At 38.7% G+C, this 18491-nt stretch overlaps 1 pseudogene; it reads right to left on the bottom strand.

The window, feature by feature from the left end:
• Positions 1 to 10991: 10991 nt before the first annotated feature.
• Positions 10992 to 11647, bottom strand: LOC117694978 (coiled-coil-helix-coiled-coil-helix domain-containing protein 2 pseudogene; annotated as a pseudogene).
• Between the last annotated feature and the right edge of the window lie 6844 nt (positions 11648 to 18491).

Below are 18491 nucleotides of genomic sequence, written 5' to 3'. Positions count from 1 at the left end.
CCCAAGGAAAGTCCTGGGTATCTAAAGCAAGATGTTATCAGAGTGTGCTCAGCTGTTGTAGGCTATTGTAATCCAAGTCTCATGTCAGGGTATATGGCTCAAGATGGCTGCAAAGCTGATAGCCGCTTTCTGCTAAAAGTCAGCTCCCAACACTGCTTACACACACACACACACACACACACACACACACACACACACCCCTCTACCTCTTCATTCAGCTGTGTATAATAAACACACTGAGTTCCTGGGATGCTAGTGGTTTCCATTGGAACACATGGCCCACCTGATCCTTGCTTTTCTATTTGAATATATGTTATTTTTTCATTTCCTGTTGCCCCAGTCAGGACAATCCTAAAGCCATGCAAATCTCAGCAAGTGGCACCCAAACAGGTATCCTTATTACAGGTAACTCCCATTGGTCAGGCAAAGGAAGAATCCCTGAGAATTATGAGAATAAAGGTAAGAGGAAGTATATGTCTATGTGTAAGATATAAAACATAGGACAAGCAAAAACTAGAGATAGACACTTATATGTACTTAGAAGAAGATTTGAGAAACCATGCATGGAAATAAAGTAAAAACACAACAGCTTCAATTTTTAGACTATGTTCAGGAGATACACCCATGATTTCCAGAAGAAGAAACAAATATTTGATTAAAAAATAGAAAATTTATGAGATATATACATGGCAAAGAACCTGAACAGATTTTCTACATTTACTTTTGGTTTATGGACTTTTATATAGGATTTCATATATCTACAGCCATTTTCTCACAAAAGGATGGACTTTGTCATAGTGGAGTTTGGCCTCATAAGTCTTGCCCCTAAGTTTATAAAAGATTATCCCCTTGTCCACAAGACATAGCCACAGACAGTGATGGGGATGAGCACAGATGAAGCATCAATAACACTCCTCCAGGGTCAATCTGAGAATCCATGATAAAATGTAGCAGATGTCAAGGGTTGAGAACATAAGACAACCCTGTAATGACAGCATAGAACTTTGGAGTATGCTACATGAGCAAAGTAGAATCTGTAACATACAAAAAGTAAGAGCATTCATACTATTATAATATTATAATGAAAATAGCTGGGACAGTTTTGTCCTTATTAAAGGAAGAGGAGAGGCAAAACAAAATCACAAAGAACCTTTTGTGGATGTGGTGGCTTGAATAGCATGACCCCCATAGGCTCATATATTTGAGTTCTTCATCAGGGAGAGGCATTTGCGGTTCTGCTTTTCGCTTCATTTGCTGGGGTGTCAGATCACCTCTCGGGGAGGCAAAATGCAAGGGCTGTGTGCTAAGCTATATTGCCTTTTCCCTGTTGGGGTGCTGGGCTTGTGGGACGCCAACATGCCACTCAGAGGAGACAAAACATAGCCTAAGATAGGAGTCCCAGCCTGTGTTTCTCCAAGTGAGAAATAGCAGGGGCCAGGACAGAGGCTATGGTTCTCAAACTCCTGAAATGAGCCAGTGGTGGAGTTTGTGGGGGATCTGGTTAGTTCAGGGTGAGTGCTAGGAGTAAGGAGGAGCCTTTTATGGGAGACTTAGGTTTGGCTCTGTATGATGAGGCTTCCCCTAAGGCAGCCCTTGATGAAAGAGACAGTCCTTACTTGCCCAAACTGTTTATACATGATGGAAAATGATGCATACGATTTAATCAGAATGAACCAGAGATTAAATACATTTTGCAGGAAGGAATGTCTCAGAAGGGAAGCTTATTGACTAAACTTTTGGAGCCCATCTAAATAACTCATTAGCATGGAGAACTCTGGGTTTCTATGCTGTGACCAGTTATGACAGCAGGCATCAGGAAGCCTCTTTTTATCATGGAACATGAGCAGTTAGAGTGCAGAAGAAAACTACTTCAGTGAGAAGTTCTCTTCCAAAAAGAGACAGTATTCCATAGTTGGTAAACAATTTTGTTTTGTGTTTTTAGATTTGGCCTCCATATTTAAGAGAATAAACCTGTTTGTGTAATGTACAGATAGATGCTGTAGAGCTGAAGGAGCCAAGTTTTAGTCCTATATTTGATAAAGACATTAAAAAAAAAACAACCTTTTCAATGTCCTAAAACACTACATTTACTATCTAGCTGGTTTGACTGTCATTATGGCAATACATTTTCTTATTCTTTCAGTCTGATGTTGGCACTTACAGTTTAATCCTAAGACCATGCAGGCATGATACGCACTAGTATTAGAAACTACTTCTTCAGTATTCCATTAAAGATCAGAAGGCTGGACACTCTCTAGGAATCCAGCATCATATTGAGACTGCTCAGACTGTTCAAGTCATGTGGACTGATCAACTACTGGATTCCTTCCTTTTTGTTGGGAAACAGTCATTGTTGGACTAACTGGGCCACAATCTATGAGCCATGGTAATAAGCCATATATATGTAGTATATGTGTAATATACACATAAGAATATATAATATAATAAAATAATATAATATAGTATAATATAAATTCTATCAGTCCTTTCCTTTTAGAGTACCCTGACTAATACAGAGGCTTGCCTGAACATAAGCACTGTGATACCATGACAATTGGGCCAATAAGTGAGATGACTATTAATGACAGTTAAACGCAGTTTCTAAACCAGACAGAACTTGAACTTGAAGTTCTCATTTTTTGTTACTGTTATTTTAGGCTTTTGTTTTGTTTTTTGACACAGGGTTTCTCTTTGTGTAGGCCTGGCTATTCTGAAACTTACTCTGTAGGCTGGCTTCAAATTCAGAGATCCATCTGCCTCTACCTCCTGAGTGCTTGGATTAAAGGTGTGTGCCACCATGTTCAGCTTTGAAATCCTCTTAAAATGAGTCTTTTGTAGAGAATATACAATTGGATCTACTCAGACAATGGCTGGTTTTAAAGAGTTTAATCCATTGATATTTAAAGTATTGCTAGTTTGTTGTTTTTTATATTGTATTGTAACTTTTTTCTACCTTCTTTCTTCTTTTATTGATTTCCTTTGTGAATCTCTGAATTTTCTTTATAAGTTACAGACTTTTTTTCTTTTCATGTATTTCTACAAGTATTTTCTTTGTGATTGCCATTGCTATTACAATGTAATATTAGAATATTGCATATTCTAAAGCTCTGTCTTAAGTTGATAATATTGAATCACATATATTTCTTTACAGCTTCTCCCATTTTTTTGTTGCGATATCAAGGATTATATTTTTATGTATTGTAAACTCATCAGCATAAATTTACATTTTGACATTTAAATTCTGTGCACTGAAATTACAATAATAGATGTGTCAGAACATCGTCCAAGAATGGAGTCATGTGAGATTTCTGAGTGCTTGTGAGAAAACTTTAAGAAACCAAGACAAGAGTCTTGTGACCTCGTTTCTTTAAAAACATGGAATTGTTCTTGGCTTATGCTTTCATGCCCCTCCCATATGTAGTGGTTAGGAGGAAGTTTACTTCAAATTATTCATAACAACTGTCTATTGCTATTTGTTTATATGCACTATGGGAAAACATGATTTTTGCCACATGTGCTTTAGCCCTTGTGGTTGTACTCACTTGACTCCTCTTAACTCTCAGAGTATAAATTGTCTGATGCTCTGATTCAAGTTGGCTGTTGCATGAGACTTTAGTCCACCTCTCTTATCAGCTTCATTCTCCCAGGTCTCACCAGCTCTAGAGCAAAAACATAGATGTTGATGTATTTGCCCGCATATTCAACTCCACAGGGGAACTTTATGTTTGTATATTCCCATGATAGCAGGTATCAGGAAGCCTCCTTTTATCATGGAACATGGGTAGTTACAGTACAGAAGAAAACAGTACTTCTGTGAGAAGTTCTCTTCCAGAAAGAGATAGTGTTCCATAGTTGGCTGGAACAAAAGGAGAAAAAATACAGGGACAGACAGCTAAACTTAAAGGCCATTTGAGGGGTAGTATGTAAACCTAATACAGCAGAAGCTTATATATATATATATATATATATATATATATATATATATATATATATTTCATTTTGTTTAGATCACCTTCATTATATATAAATATATATTCATTATATATAAATGAAGGTGATCTAAACGAAATCACCAAAGGAATCCCCAAAGAACCCAAGCTGTTGCCAAGTATGGTGATTTGAATGAGGATGGCCCCCATAGGTACATATTTAAATGCTTAGTCATCAGGGAATGGCGTTATTTGAAAAGAATTAGGAGGTGTGGCCTTGATGGCTGAAGTGTGTCACTTGGGATGGGTTTTGAAGTTTCAAAAATCAAGCCAGGCTCAGAGTCACTTTTTTTCTTGCTGCCTGCCAATTCAGATATAGAGCTCTCAGCTACTTCTCCAATACCATGTCTACCTTCATGCTACCATGCTACCTGCCATGATGATAATGGGCCAAACTTCTGAAACAACAAGCCAGCCCTAATTAAACTCTTTCTTTTATAAGAGTTGCTGTGATTATGGTGTCTCTTCACAGAAATAAAACAATGACTAAAACACCAATACTTTCCATTGTTCTCCACAATTGGATGACAAGGCCTTACTGAAAAAGATAATACCTATACAACACACTTAACATGGAGAAATTGAGCTGGTGCCTACATACGGCCTTCATCCCTATATGCTATAGGAAGATACTCTGCACACTACCAAAGGAGAAAGATAACCACCAACTCAACCACAACCCCTTTGATCTGCAAGCTATACCAGTGCAACAATAGCATAAGGTTTGTGGGAGTAGCCATCTAATATGTGCTTTGACTTTCTGTTATTGACTTCTAGTTTAATCCTATTATACTTAGAAAGCAGAAATTGCATGATTTCAATTCTTTAAACATTTATTTTATATATAAGAACTCAGTCTCTTTTAGTTAATGTTCTATGTAAGCTTGAGAAGTGTGTATATTCTGTTGTTGTTGCATGGAGACCATGGATATCAATTTGATCCATTTTATGTGCTGCTAAGTTCAAATATATCCTTCTTGGCTTTTGGTCTGCTGGATTTGCTCGTTACTGAGAGGGTATATCAGACTCTAACTATAAGAACAGAGTGTTTTTGCAGGTCTATCAATTCTGGTTTTATACATTTTAATGTTTCACCATTAGGCATATTCACATTAAAGACTATTATGTCTTCTTAAAGAATTGATTCATTTATTAGTAGTAATGCCTCTCATTATCCCTGATCAGGCCCTTTGTTTTGAAATCTGGTGTGTGAGATTATATAGTCACTCCAGATTTCTTTTGATCAGTTTTACCAGGGTATATTTTTCTCAATCCATTTATATTTATCAGTAGATTATTTTATGGACACCCTATATGCTTGGCTTTAAAAAAAAGTATACTGACAACCTGTGCTTTAAAGATAATTCAAATGGGTGCTTAAAGAGCACTGCTGTGACAATGGTGTGAATATCAATATAGTTAGATTGCTATCTTTTTAAGTATCTATGGTATTTGTTTCTCTTTTCTGTTTTTTATTTTTGTTCTTTGTTTCTATCTTTTCCTTTTACTATATTTTGTCTTCACTATATTTCTTTCTTTCCCCCTCTCCCCTCCCTCTCTGTGCATGCACATGCCATAGTGTGCATATGAAGGTTTCCACCATGGATTCCAGTGACCATACTTAGGTGGAAAAGGCTTGCTTGGCAAGTGCTTTTACCTGCTGAGCCATTCTGATAACTTTCAATCATTATTTTATGATTCTGTTTCTATTTCTTTCTTAGCCTCTCTCTCTCTCTCTCTCTCTCTCTCTCTCTCTCTCTCTCTCTCTCTCTCTCCTCTCTCCATTTTAATGGTTTCACTAGGGGTACCTGCTAAGGGGTACTATGTACTCTAATAGAAAAACAAAGAGAAGTTTACTGAGAAACATTATAGATTACCCATGTACTGTGAGACAGTTGCATGCATATGTATGTATAATAGGAACCCTAAAAGAAGACAAAGGGGCAGTGACAAGAGAAATAATGACTGGAAAAATCCTCTAAATGCATAACATCAAACCATATACCCATGAAGTTCAGAGAATACCAATTCAGACAAATGCCCCACCCCCAAACACATACACCCATGCACCAATAGATTAGTGACATCTCAACCTTGGCCAGAAACACTTCTTTCACAGTGCACAGCAGCCACTCAGAACTGGTCAGAGTGTTGAGAATAAGTGACTGTTGAGTGCTCAGTCTTAAATGGGGCATCTGTATCCACTCCCAATGCCAAGGCTCAGGAAACATCATGGAAGATGGAAGAAAAAAGTTGTAAGGGCCAGAGGATGGGGAAAATGTTGTCCTATAGACATGGCATGGCTGTTGTCCTCATTAATTCCCTGCACCTGTAGTTACCCACACAAGACCTACATGTGATCCAGACAAGAAGATGGGTCAACATTCTAGCAGGCACCAGTAATTGTACTCCATGGGTTTCAAAAGATACGAAGACATGAAGGTTTTCAGGGGGACATGTTAAGGAATGTTAGGGGTGGGGAGAAGAACGAATTGAGGTCATTAGGATCAAGATATATTATATACATGTATAAAATTATCAAAGAATAAATAAAAGATCTGCTCAACAAAGTATGCATAGATAAAGCAAATATCTTGGGAGAACATTTTTTAAAAACCACAAATCTTTATACCTACAGAAGAGCAAAGATAACCACATCAGACTTTTCTTCATGGCACTCCACAAATAAGAAGAATGACGTTAGATATTTAGCGTTACTGTGAGAAAAAAAAAAATCAGAGCCTCAAATTCTATATGCTGTGAAATTATCTTTCTAAAGTGGAGAAAAAAAACAAGAAATAAATTTTTCTCTGACAAACAAAAATTTGGAAAATTTGTTCCAAATAAATTTTGACAATGAGAACAATATGAGTTAGAAGCCTGAATCTATTTTTTTTTTTAAGGAATAGCATTAGAGAGGGAGAGGTGAGAGTAAACTAAAAGCATTTTCTTAATTAATCTAATGTAAAAGTGTTTAAGATAGTAACAAAGATTTATTCAGTGCTCACACCTTTTTCATAAATAAAATGAGTAATAATAATGCAGAAGAAACTCAAAGCAATAAAATTGATATAATAAAGGACTTACTAATAGATTTGCTTAGGAGACATTAAGTCACACAAGTGGAATTTAGCTAAAGGAGCACTGCCTCCAAAATACCCCAAAGACAGTCTGCTAATGAGCCTGTTAGAGATAAGGGAAATTTAGGATGATAGGATGAAAATGCTTATTCACCAGGATTGATCAGCCATTAGGCTCCATTCCCCTGACAAAGGAGACAGCCTTGACATGCAAGCAGCCATTAGGCCCTGATTCTTTCTGATTACTGTACCAAAGACATACCTCTAAGGGGCAGCTTGATGAGGGCAGCATAGGGTCACAACCATCATTACATTCTGGTCTGCCATTAAGTCCCTTGCTTTTATCAGGAAAAACAGAACTTTGCCAGGTGGGCAAGATGATCCAGGGTAACAACTATTCTAAAAAGAACAATATTGATGTACTTAAAATAATTCTGGCAATATTTAATTTCTGTGCCATGTAAATCTACTTGCCTACATGGCCAGATTTGAAGTTTCATGTCTCTGTTCAAACCTGGAGCTGGGACCCAAAAAAAGATTTAAGGATGACAGTGTATGATATATATATATATATATATATATATATATATATATATATATGCTTATGAAATCTTCTGTTGAGGGTTGACTCTTATTTGGGCTTTAGCTCTGGTGGGTCAGGATCTTCATTAAAGAGCTTTTGCTTCTTCTCTAAGTGTGTGGAGAGATTTCTCACTGAGAAGGTATACAGTTTCTTTAACAATGTCAGTGATAATAGATCATGAAAAAGGACTCAGAAATCATTTTAATGAGGTACTTAATATGCCCCACAAAGTAGTACAGTGTTATTCAAACATGGATTTAAATTTGTTGTCAAGAAAAATACCAAGAGGTAGGCGACAATATCTTTTTAATCTTCACATATGAACTTTGTATTGTGGAAATTGATTTATAACTCTGCCTTAGCCTTCACATCCTACGGATATAGAGTCTATAAGCTAACCAAGGTGAAATCTTTGGATGTTGTTAGAGTTTCTAGGAATGTGTCTTATGCTATGAATGCATGTAGCTGTATCATTTCTCTGATTCCATAAGAGATTTTCAAAATCATTTCTAAACATATCTCCTGTCCCAACTTCTTTTGTGGACATTTACATTTGATCATTTAAAAAAAATCTCCATTGCTGTCCTATCATTATGCTCAAGGATGCAACAGCATTTAAACACTGTTAGGAACAGTCTCCCTCAAGGACACTCAAGGCCTGTGAAGATTCTGAGTCACATAAAACAAAGAAAAGCCTTTGTGCCAGTTCTTGAGGGAGCCTGCAGACAGGTTGAGGCCCATACTGCAATTTTTGACAGTAAGATCTGAGTTGCTTATGCAAGAACAACTTGTATTAGTGCTGATTTAAGGCACTGTGGCATGGTGAACAGGTATTTGAAAACAGTACAACACTGACTTATCAAAAAGCAACATTTATTTTCTTAGTGGAGGGACAGCTTGAATTGGGAGCATTGGGTAGGGGGGAGGACGATGTGGAGACACTAATGCAGTCAAAACTCTTGGAACCTATGGGGATGACTCTAGTGAGAACTCCTAGTAATTGGGAATATGGAGTCTAAATTGGCCATCTTTTGTAGCCAGGCAAGGCTTCTAGTGGTGGGACTGGGCTGCATTTGGTTTAGTTATTTCCGAGGGGCTCCCATGGAGATACATAAACAACCTGGGATGATGCTAAGACATAAAGTCACTCTCTGAAAACTGACAGGGGGTGGATTTGGGGGTGGCATAGGGAAATTATTGCTGAGCACAACATCCACACTGCTCATCTCAACCCCTATGTTCTAGTCTCTTTGGCAAGGGAAGGTACTTTGCGGGCCACAGAAAGAGAAACCTGGACCACCAACCCAGCAAAAAAATTTTATCCTGCCTACAAGATGTTCTGGGGCAATGGTGATGCAGAACTTGTGGTCAACCAATGTCTGGTTTAACTTGATGACCAAGACTCAAGAGATAGCCCATGCCTGACTCTGTCTAGATGGCCAGGAATAGGAGACTGGATAGCCCAGAATCCTAGGGTAGAACCAATTATGACTGGCAACAAACAAACAAACAGCAAGAACAATAAAAACAATGAAGTGATTCCTAATGATGTTCTGCTAAACTCATACATCAGTGGCTTGTCCAGTAGTCATCAGAGACTTCCTCCAGCAGTAGATGGGAGCTGGTACAGAGACCCACAGACCAACATTATTTGGAAAGAGTCTAAATTGGCAGTCTCCATTGGGTCCCTCCCTGGAACCAGGAGAAGCCCATAGAAGGGTTCATAGGGCCTCACAGAGACTGAAGTGGCAAGCATAGGGCCTGCATGGGTTTGCACCAGGTCCTCTAAAGTGGGAGTATGTGTCTGATTCTTCTGCCTGCTTTTGGCACTCTTTTCCTTCTATAGGGTTGCCTTGCCCAGCCTCAATACGAAGCATTTAGTCTTGTCTTACTGTATTTTGTTTTGTCACGTTTGGTTGTCTCTTGGAGACCTGCTCTTTTCTGAGGGAAAACTGAGGGGGAGTGAGTCTAGGAGAAAGGGGAGGTTGGGGAAGCTGGGAGGGGTGGAGGGAGGGGAATCTATGATTAGGATGTATTGTAATGGAAGGGAATCTATTTTCAATAAAAAAATAAAAATAAAAAGCAACCAACAGCAAAAACTTGTTAGGTTCATCAACTTCTTCCTCCCTTATGCCTCCCCCTTATGCCTCCACCTTCTGCCAATCCATACTCTCTGAGACTTGGTGAGAAACACGGTGCATTGAAACTGAAAGCCATGCAATAGATGCCAAGCCACAACAAAAAGAACATTTTATCCATACCCATGACCACCAGGTGGCATCTAGATGCTGGAGACTATTACCCCCAAGCAATCTCTAAGACTAACTTTGAGTGAAAGTTTCTTAATTTTTTTTTTATAACTTGATCTCAGAGCCTGGAGTGGGTTACAGAAAAATAGGCAGATTTTCAAACTGACTGACTTAAACAGAATCATCAATTTACATCAAGTTCTCAGGCCAAAATAACACTTCACAGCTTCAGGGATTGTTTGCTAGGGGAGAGTTGAGTCAGGGTCATACTATAGCACTTTTTAGCCCAGGTTAGACTTAAGCTCCTGATCATCTTGCCTCAGTCTTCTGAGTACTAAGGTTACAAATATAACAACCATACCTAACAAGATCTACTAGTTTCGATATAGAGACTTAACTATCACCCCTAGGGGACCTTGGAAACAGCAATCTAGGGGGAAAGTTTTGAGTTTTTCAAATGCTATATGAAGGGTGTATTTAGGCCTTAGATTGTTCTCTTTACATTAAAACTGCAACTGCAACTTTAGGGACTGGAGAGATGGCTCAGCGGTTAAGAGCACTGACTGCTCTTCCAAAGGTCCTGAGTTCAATCCCCAGCAACCACATGGTGGCTCACAACCATCTGTAATGGGATCTAACGCCCTCTTCTGGTGTGTCTGAAGAGAATGACAGTGTACTAACATACATAAAATAAATAAATAAATCTTTTTTTTAAAAAAAAAAAAAACTGCAACCTTAGATCATGTACCAGCTCAGTCTAGTGATTTCCCCAGAACCTTGTCTAGTTGAGCCATCTCCACACTACCAAGCAGCAGTGTCTAAGAACCATTAGTGCTCTTGACTGTTGAACTATCTCTCCAGTCCCCAACCTGTGTCTTTTGATTTAAAAATTAAGGACATTAATACTTAAAGTTATTTTTTAAAGGAGGATGTTGACTTGTCTTTTTTGTGTTTGCTGCTTTTGTACTTAGTCTCAATTTATATTTTGGTAATTATAGTTTTGTTTATTTTTTCTGTTGCCTCTTCACTATTATTACTCCCCTCTTTTTTTTTCAGAATAAACCAATTTATTTAACTTACAATCACAATACAGTTAAGTTTAAGGAGGCCAAACATTTGCCCATTAACCAACACTACAAGCCTCAGTAAACATCTCTAGTCAGATCGCTTTCGTGGCCATTCCAAAGCAATGGGGCTGTTAGAAGTAAGGTCCACACTTATACTATCAATTATACAGAACCAATTTTACATTTCTTCAGCTTGAACTTCTTGATTAGATGAGACCATTTGCAATGCTGCACTGCCGCAGCACCTCGTTGAAGCCCTCACAGAGCTTGACATCACTCTGGTTCTGGGCACACTCCAGAAATTGCTTGATCTCTAGAGAGCAAGGTCCAAAAGACTGCTGGTCCTGCAGCTGGGCTCCCTGCGGCTCCTGGTAAGTGATGTCAGGCTTTGCAGGCTCAGCATTCCCACGTCCTCCGCTCAAGCCCCCAGTGATGGTGTGACCCAGGGTATTCCCCACTGCAGAGCCCACAGCCATACCGGCTGCAGTGGTAGCCATCTGGGCCATCAGGCCTGGCTGCTGGGGTGCAGCAGCAGGTGAGCCAACTGCAGATGGTGCAGCTGCTGCTGGAGGCTGAGCTGCAGGTGCTCTTCTGGGAGCAGGCCTCATCTGAGGGGCCCGGCTAGCTGGAGGAGTCACCCGGGAAGTGCGGCTTCAGCTTCCTAACTGCTTGTAGTCTCCATGTTCAGAGAAGACAAACTGCCTATTACTCCCCTCTTTAGTCTGGAACATGCTTCTAGTACTTTCTGTCTTGCTGGTTTGATGGACATGAATTCTTTGGACTACTTATATAAATGAAATTTTTTTCCTTGTCCTCCAACTATGACCGATTTATGGGGTACAGTAGTCTAGATTGGCATCTGGGGTCTTTTAGAAATTGGAGTACATTCCTTCCAGTTCTTCAGGCTTTAAGTCTCCCTGGAGAAGTCAACTGGTAGGTTTCCCTTTGTGTGTGACTTGTGATTTTTCTTTCAATGTTCTCTCCTTGTTCCGTATATTCAGTATTTTAAATATAGTACACCATGGAACCATATTAAATTTAAATCCTCCTGTGGTGAATCTTGGCCATTGAATCTGGAAGACACTAGTAGCTACATCTTGTCCTCTTGCTATCCCTGTCCAAAAGGTCCTATCCCTATCCTGCCTCCTCTCTTCCCCTCTCCAACCCAGAAGTCCCGACTACACACCCAGTGATTGGTTCCTTTATTCATTAGGGGATGGTTCACCAGAAGTCACCTGTGTACATGATTCACGCCTTGTCTGCAGCCCCTCCTGGGAAAGCAGAATTAGCATAAAAATACAAGCAACACTAGGGCTATCCATGACACTTCCCCCTTTCTGTCCAATTAAAAGACTCATTTATCTCAGATATAAATTGAGCACAACTATTACCATTTTGTAATTTATAAAGTATAAGACAGACCTAACACCCAGTCATTTTTGTCAATTAAATAGTACACTCTGTCATCTATCCTAACTTTAAAGACTTATAATTCTACACCTGACTCATGTCATGGCTTTAGATTCTATGCCATCTGAAAACCATCCTCACAAATCTATATCATCTTTCTCAATGATAAACAGCTTGGGTTGGCTATGAGATTACCAATCTTCAACCCCACCAGAAATGCAAGAACGACTAATATTACCTAAAAAATCTGAGAGGCACAAAATATAGCTTCCAAAACTTAGCCTATTGATAGAGACCACTAATCACCTGGACAGTCTCTTATACTTTAAAACACTGGAGAATCAGTCTACAGCCTTCTGGCCCAGGATCATCTGACAGACTTTTGTAATGCAGAATTTTGAAGGGATGATTACCCTGTCTTGGCAGAGATTATCAGTTGACTATTCTGCCTAGTGTGTCCTTTTTCTGAACAGTATTTTGTCTGTAGATAAAATGAGGCAATTCTTGCCTAGTGGCTGTCTCACAACAACTGGAGCAACTCCACTGATGCTCAATTTCTTCTTTGAATCCAAGCAAGGGGTGCTGTCAGGAACAGACATATCTCTAGTCAAATGATCCTTAATAATGAAATGTCCATATACATCATATTCTGTGGACTTCTGACACCTTTGAAGACTGACTATCTACCCAAGGCATTTCTGAACTGTTAAACCTTGACTACTCTCAGCCATTGCTAATTGAAATATCTCAGAAACACCCTTTTAATTAACTCAAAATCATGAGTTTGCTGTCTGGCTCTTAACTCATATTGCTTAATCATCTAAAAAACAGTTTATAATAGCAGTTATAGAAGGACTAAGTCTAAGCCTTGTATTCTTAAATGTGCTATATGGGCACAATGCCTATATGAGAGTAACAATATTAATCCCAATTTTATATCAATAAAAAATTCATACCAATGAAAGCTTTAAAATTGTATCAAATAAATTCTATACCAAAATAAGAAATTATGACTTCAACTTAGTAAAAATTATAGAGATTTCTACCAAATGAGATTATGGCTATACAATCAATTCTATCTATTTCCTCCCTGTTTCAATTATGATCATTTTTAAATTCCCTAGAAAGACAACTTTAGTATAACCACCTCCAGAACCCTAAATCCAAGGAACTTGGACAATGACTCTTCATAACTTCTTCAAGCTGAATATGGGAATTGAGATATCTTGAAGGGGAAGGAGGTAGGGAAAATGAGGGAGTTGGTTGGCCTTAAGAAGGCCACATCAACAATTTTTAAAGTCTCTGTTGTCTGTGTCTTGACTGGATTCAGCTGAAAATCCAAGAGATCAGGAGTTCAAGCAAGTCAGTTTAGCATGTCTGACATGAATCTCACCAAAGCTGTATATTCTGTAATATATAAATCTCAAAACAAAATTTTAGTATCATCAAAATAACTTTTTTGTGTGATTCTCTGGAATCTAGTTCTCTGGGGGTCTCCCTCTGTCAAATCTGACCCATATAGGTCTGGAAGACATCCAGAGCCTAGTCATCTTTCTAAAAACACAAAGACAAAACCTTCCTCCCAAATGAGTATATCCTCCAGCCAGCAACCAGGAAAACCTGTAGCTTGCCCTCTGTCCCAGAGGAACAATAAAACAACCACAATACTAAAAATCACACCCATTTTGATAATAAAAAATAATTTAAAACAAATGAAGTAAACTAAACAAATACTGTATGAACCTATTTAGACTTTTCCTAAATTGTCATGTAAAGATTAAAACCAGAATTCCCATGGAACCCACATTAGAGAATGAGTTTCCTGCAGACTTTGTTATACCATCTTTAAAACAATTGATTCATGTCAGGAGCCATAATGGGACAAGCTAATAACTGGTAGGTGATCATCCTGAAATGGCTTGCCTTGGATTATTATATAATCTGAGACAAATAAGCACTTATTCAGCAAGACTGTAAGGGACTTATTTTAGGAAAGATTCCTGCTATCAATATGCTTTTCCTATTATTATTAAACACATGTAACAATCACTAAGCAATAGCACACTCCTTTGGAGCAGATCTCTGTAGATCCATGAAGATGTACTGTCTTGTGATGACGCTATACAGGCAAATAGATGACTTTTTAAGTCTTAATAATGATCCTATAAGAATTCCTAAAATTATATCAATGATTATTAAGCTCTTTTATAGTGGGACTGCTATTAGGTCCTTTTCTGATAGTCAAAACTGCAATGAGAACTCTGCCAGTCTCCCAAGTGTCATCAGTTAATTGCTCTTAGTAACCAGACTTTCTCCTGCTTGGAGCACATTTCAAGAAGTTGTAAAACAATTAACCAAAGGTCATTAAAAGGGAACTAATGATTTATTATAGGTGCTAGGACAGAAGATAAAATATTGCCTGGGTTTATCTGTACAAAACTTCACTAATAACTTATAGTTATAAACCTTCAGTGAACCTGTGGAGCTAGATAGGTGATGGATGTTTAGATAATTACTCCTAATGGATATGCATGTAAACATTCTCTGTTGTAAACTTCTATTTCAACTTATAATTTGATTTTTGGTGTGAACTTGTGATGAACTTTGTAACATGTGATTATGTATTCTGAAAGATGCATAATACTGAGGACAAAGAGATGAGAGACAGATAGAATAGAGAGATAGAATAGAATGTTTTCCTTTCCCCAGATAGAGTAGAATTTTTCCCTTTCCCCAGATAGAGTAGAATTTTTCCCTTTCCACAGGTAGCATCCTTCTGCTTTTCCCCTTAGATACCTATCGTAGGAAACTTTTTACAACTTAGTAATAAATGTTATAACTACTTTTGTAAGTGTCCTTTTCTTCCTGGGACTTCAGACTAGCAGGCACAAGTTAGAGCCCAGCAGTTCCTGCTGAGATAGTACAAAGGCTATTTACTTAATCCTTTGCTGTTTTGGGGATGAGGTGCTAAGTGCCAGAAACTGCAGTTTCTGGCCTCAGAGGATCACAGAAGGCAGGACAGCTACAGTAGCATAGTAACATAGATAAGTAAACTTTTATTATATAGCAACCCTAAATATCTCGTAAGACCAAGTCTTTTTTTTTATTAGATATTTTATTTACACTTCAGATGGCATCCCCTTTCCCCATTCCCCCCCACCCCCCTTAGGAAACCCCTATCCCATGCCCCCTTTTCCTTTTTGCATTTATACATTTTTTTTAAAAAAATGTTAATCATAGGCTTTATAAGTTTGGAACTGTTCAATCAGAGGTGTAACCCACTGACCAACCTAGATATAACAACTATTTTTGACTGGTGGAGGTACATGAACATCTACCTCCCTGTCTCCCCCCTCTTTCTCTCTTTCATCACCTAGCTTCTCCTCTCTTTCTTCTCCTCTTCTTACTCCTTTTCTTCCTCTCAGTACTCCTCCCACCTTAGCTCCTCCTACCCATCACCCTTCCTGTTAAAATGAAACTTTTCTCTCAAAATACAATTAGAGCATAATTATGCCAATTTGTACCAGTGAGGTACAAGATAGTCCTAATACCCAGTTTATCCTTTTGTTGACTAACCAGCTCCTCTGTCATCTATTCTAACTAAAACATTTAGTTCTGAACCTGGCTTTAGGATGAATGTCAGCTGATGACCATCCACTCAAATCTTTTCTCTTAAGGTCAATAGCTATATGTTTTCAACCCTGTCAGAAATCCAGAATGACTGAGTTAACTATAATTGTGGGAAGCACAAATCATAGTTTCTAAAACTTAGCCAATTTATAGAGACCTCTGAACACCTGGACACTCGCTCTACTTCAAAACGTTGAAGCATCTGTTCTTCTGCCGTAAGACCAAGTCTTACCCCCACCAATGTTCTTCCCCCTCCACTGCCTCAAGAAGAACCAAGAAGAAAAAAGAAAATCTCCTTACAAAAGCCGGGGCTGGCCCCTGGCAGATTCACACGTCTATCTATACCTGCTTACAAGCAGGCAGCTAGTCAAACCAGGATTTGAACCCAAAATTCCTGTGGAGCCCACATTAGACAGAATTTGAGTATCCTGTAAGACTTATTAGAGCAATATATCTTTATTAACAATAAAATAAACAATATTTTATTAACAATAAAATAAAAAATTATTAACAATTCAGACTTTCACTAATATCTGCCTATAGGAAGCAGGTAGTTTTTACTTGTTAAGCTCTCTGCCTAGAACAGCCATTCTGTTATACCATCTATTTTTTGGCCTCTCTACCTGGAGCTACAAACATTTATTTTATTAATATCTGTTCATAACAGGTAACTATCACTGCCCTCTCTACTTGGAGTCAGTGACTAATTTTCCCTATCCTACTTCTGAACCATGGGCAGAATTTCCCATGTGATTCAGACAAAATCTATATATAAATCTATCCTAAAAGCAAATAATTCTAATTTTATAAATTTACAGTTCAATCAATATCTGCCCCAAAATGTAGGCAACTTTCATTCTCTGGCTTTCTGACTCAGAGCAGCCATCTTGTCTCTTTCCACAGCAGGGGACCTCAGAACCCTGTTTCTTTGTTTCAAGTTTCCCCCAATTGAGTCCACATGACTTGTCCCAGCACCACCTTTTCTCACTTAGAAAATAAAACTCTCTCAGGCTAATAATCTTAAATTTCTAGTGGATTCTTGCCCAACACATTGGCTTGCCATCTGTTGCAGGAAAATTTTTAACAAAGAATCCATGCTATTGCCAGACTGGCGCCAGTGGGCTGACCAACCAGATACTGGTGGGAAATAGCCAGCCTGTTCTCATCTCATGGAGACTCTCTTAGAGCTCCAAAATCTCTCCACCCCACTTGCTAAGTTCCCACTGGCCCGTTGCTATCATGCCAACCCCATGCTTCAAAATTCCAACGGCCTTTTGTAGTGCACATCTGGCAAACCCACGCTTTGCCACTGTACCTTTCTCTCTGGAACCCAGTCAAGCTGCCACATGAAGAAAACACCGCTCAAACTTACTTCAGAAACAATGGTAACTCAATTGGTGGGTGTAACAACTAGAATCCTAATCTTGTAAGCCATATTAAATTTAAATCCTCTGGTGGTGAGTCTTGGCAGATTCACCATTGAAACTGGAAGACACCAGTTAACATTGTTGCTCCCCCCACAGGGCTACAAACCCCCTCAGCTCCTTCGGTCCCTTCTCCAGCTCCTCCATCTGGGACCCCTGTGCTCAGTCCAATGGTTGGCTATGAGCAGAGCCTCTCAGAAGACTGCTATGTCAGGCTCCTGTCAGCAAGCACTTCTTGGCATCCACAATAGTGTCTGGGTTTGGTGTTTGTATATGGGATGAATCTCCAGGTGGGGGACAGCCTTTGGATGGCCTTTCCTTCAGTCTCTGCTCCACATTTTGTCTCCATATTTCCTCCTGTGAGTATTTTGTTTCCCCTTCTAAGAAGGACTGAAGCATCCACACTTTGGTCTTCTTCTTGAGCTTCATATGGTATTTTCTTAATTAAAGTTACCTCTTTTCATGACTTTAGTTTGTATCAGGTTGACATAAAACTACCCAGCACAAGGATGTTTGTCCTAAATTTGGGAAAGTTTTCTTCCACTAACCCACTGAAAATCTGATCTGTGTCATTAACCTTGGATTTTTCTATGCCTATAATTTGTGGATTGAATTTTTATACTGTCTCGAAGTTCCTGCGTATTTCTTTCATGTGTCTTACATTTTTTCATAATTTTTGATTGAACAATGCAAGTCCTCTACTTTATCTTCAAGTCCTGATAATCTGTCTTTTACTTGATCCATTCTACTTGTAAGTTTTCCCATAAATTTTCTAACTGATTTATTGAGGTTTTATTGCATGTTTATTTTTCTTTGAGTTTTTTTTTTTTTTTAATGTAGTAGTTTGAATGAGAATACCCCTCATAGGCTCAAATGTTTGAATGCTTGGTCCCAGTTGATAGCACTGCTTGAGAAAGGTTAGAAGATACGGTATTGATGGAGATTAGTCCTTGGGAGCCAGCTTTGAGGTTTCAAAAGACTCATGCCATTTCCAGTGTCCTTTTTATCTCTCCCCCACTATGAGCATGCACAAGCGTGTGTGTGTGTGTGTGTGTGTGT

This window comes from Arvicanthis niloticus, chromosome X (assembly GCF_011762505.2).
Source record: "Arvicanthis niloticus isolate mArvNil1 chromosome X, mArvNil1.pat.X, whole genome shotgun sequence".
NCBI lineage: Eukaryota > Metazoa > Chordata > Mammalia > Rodentia > Muridae > Arvicanthis > Arvicanthis niloticus.
Note: the sequence above shows the minus strand (reverse complement) of the source record. Positions and strands in the feature narration are given on the sequence as shown.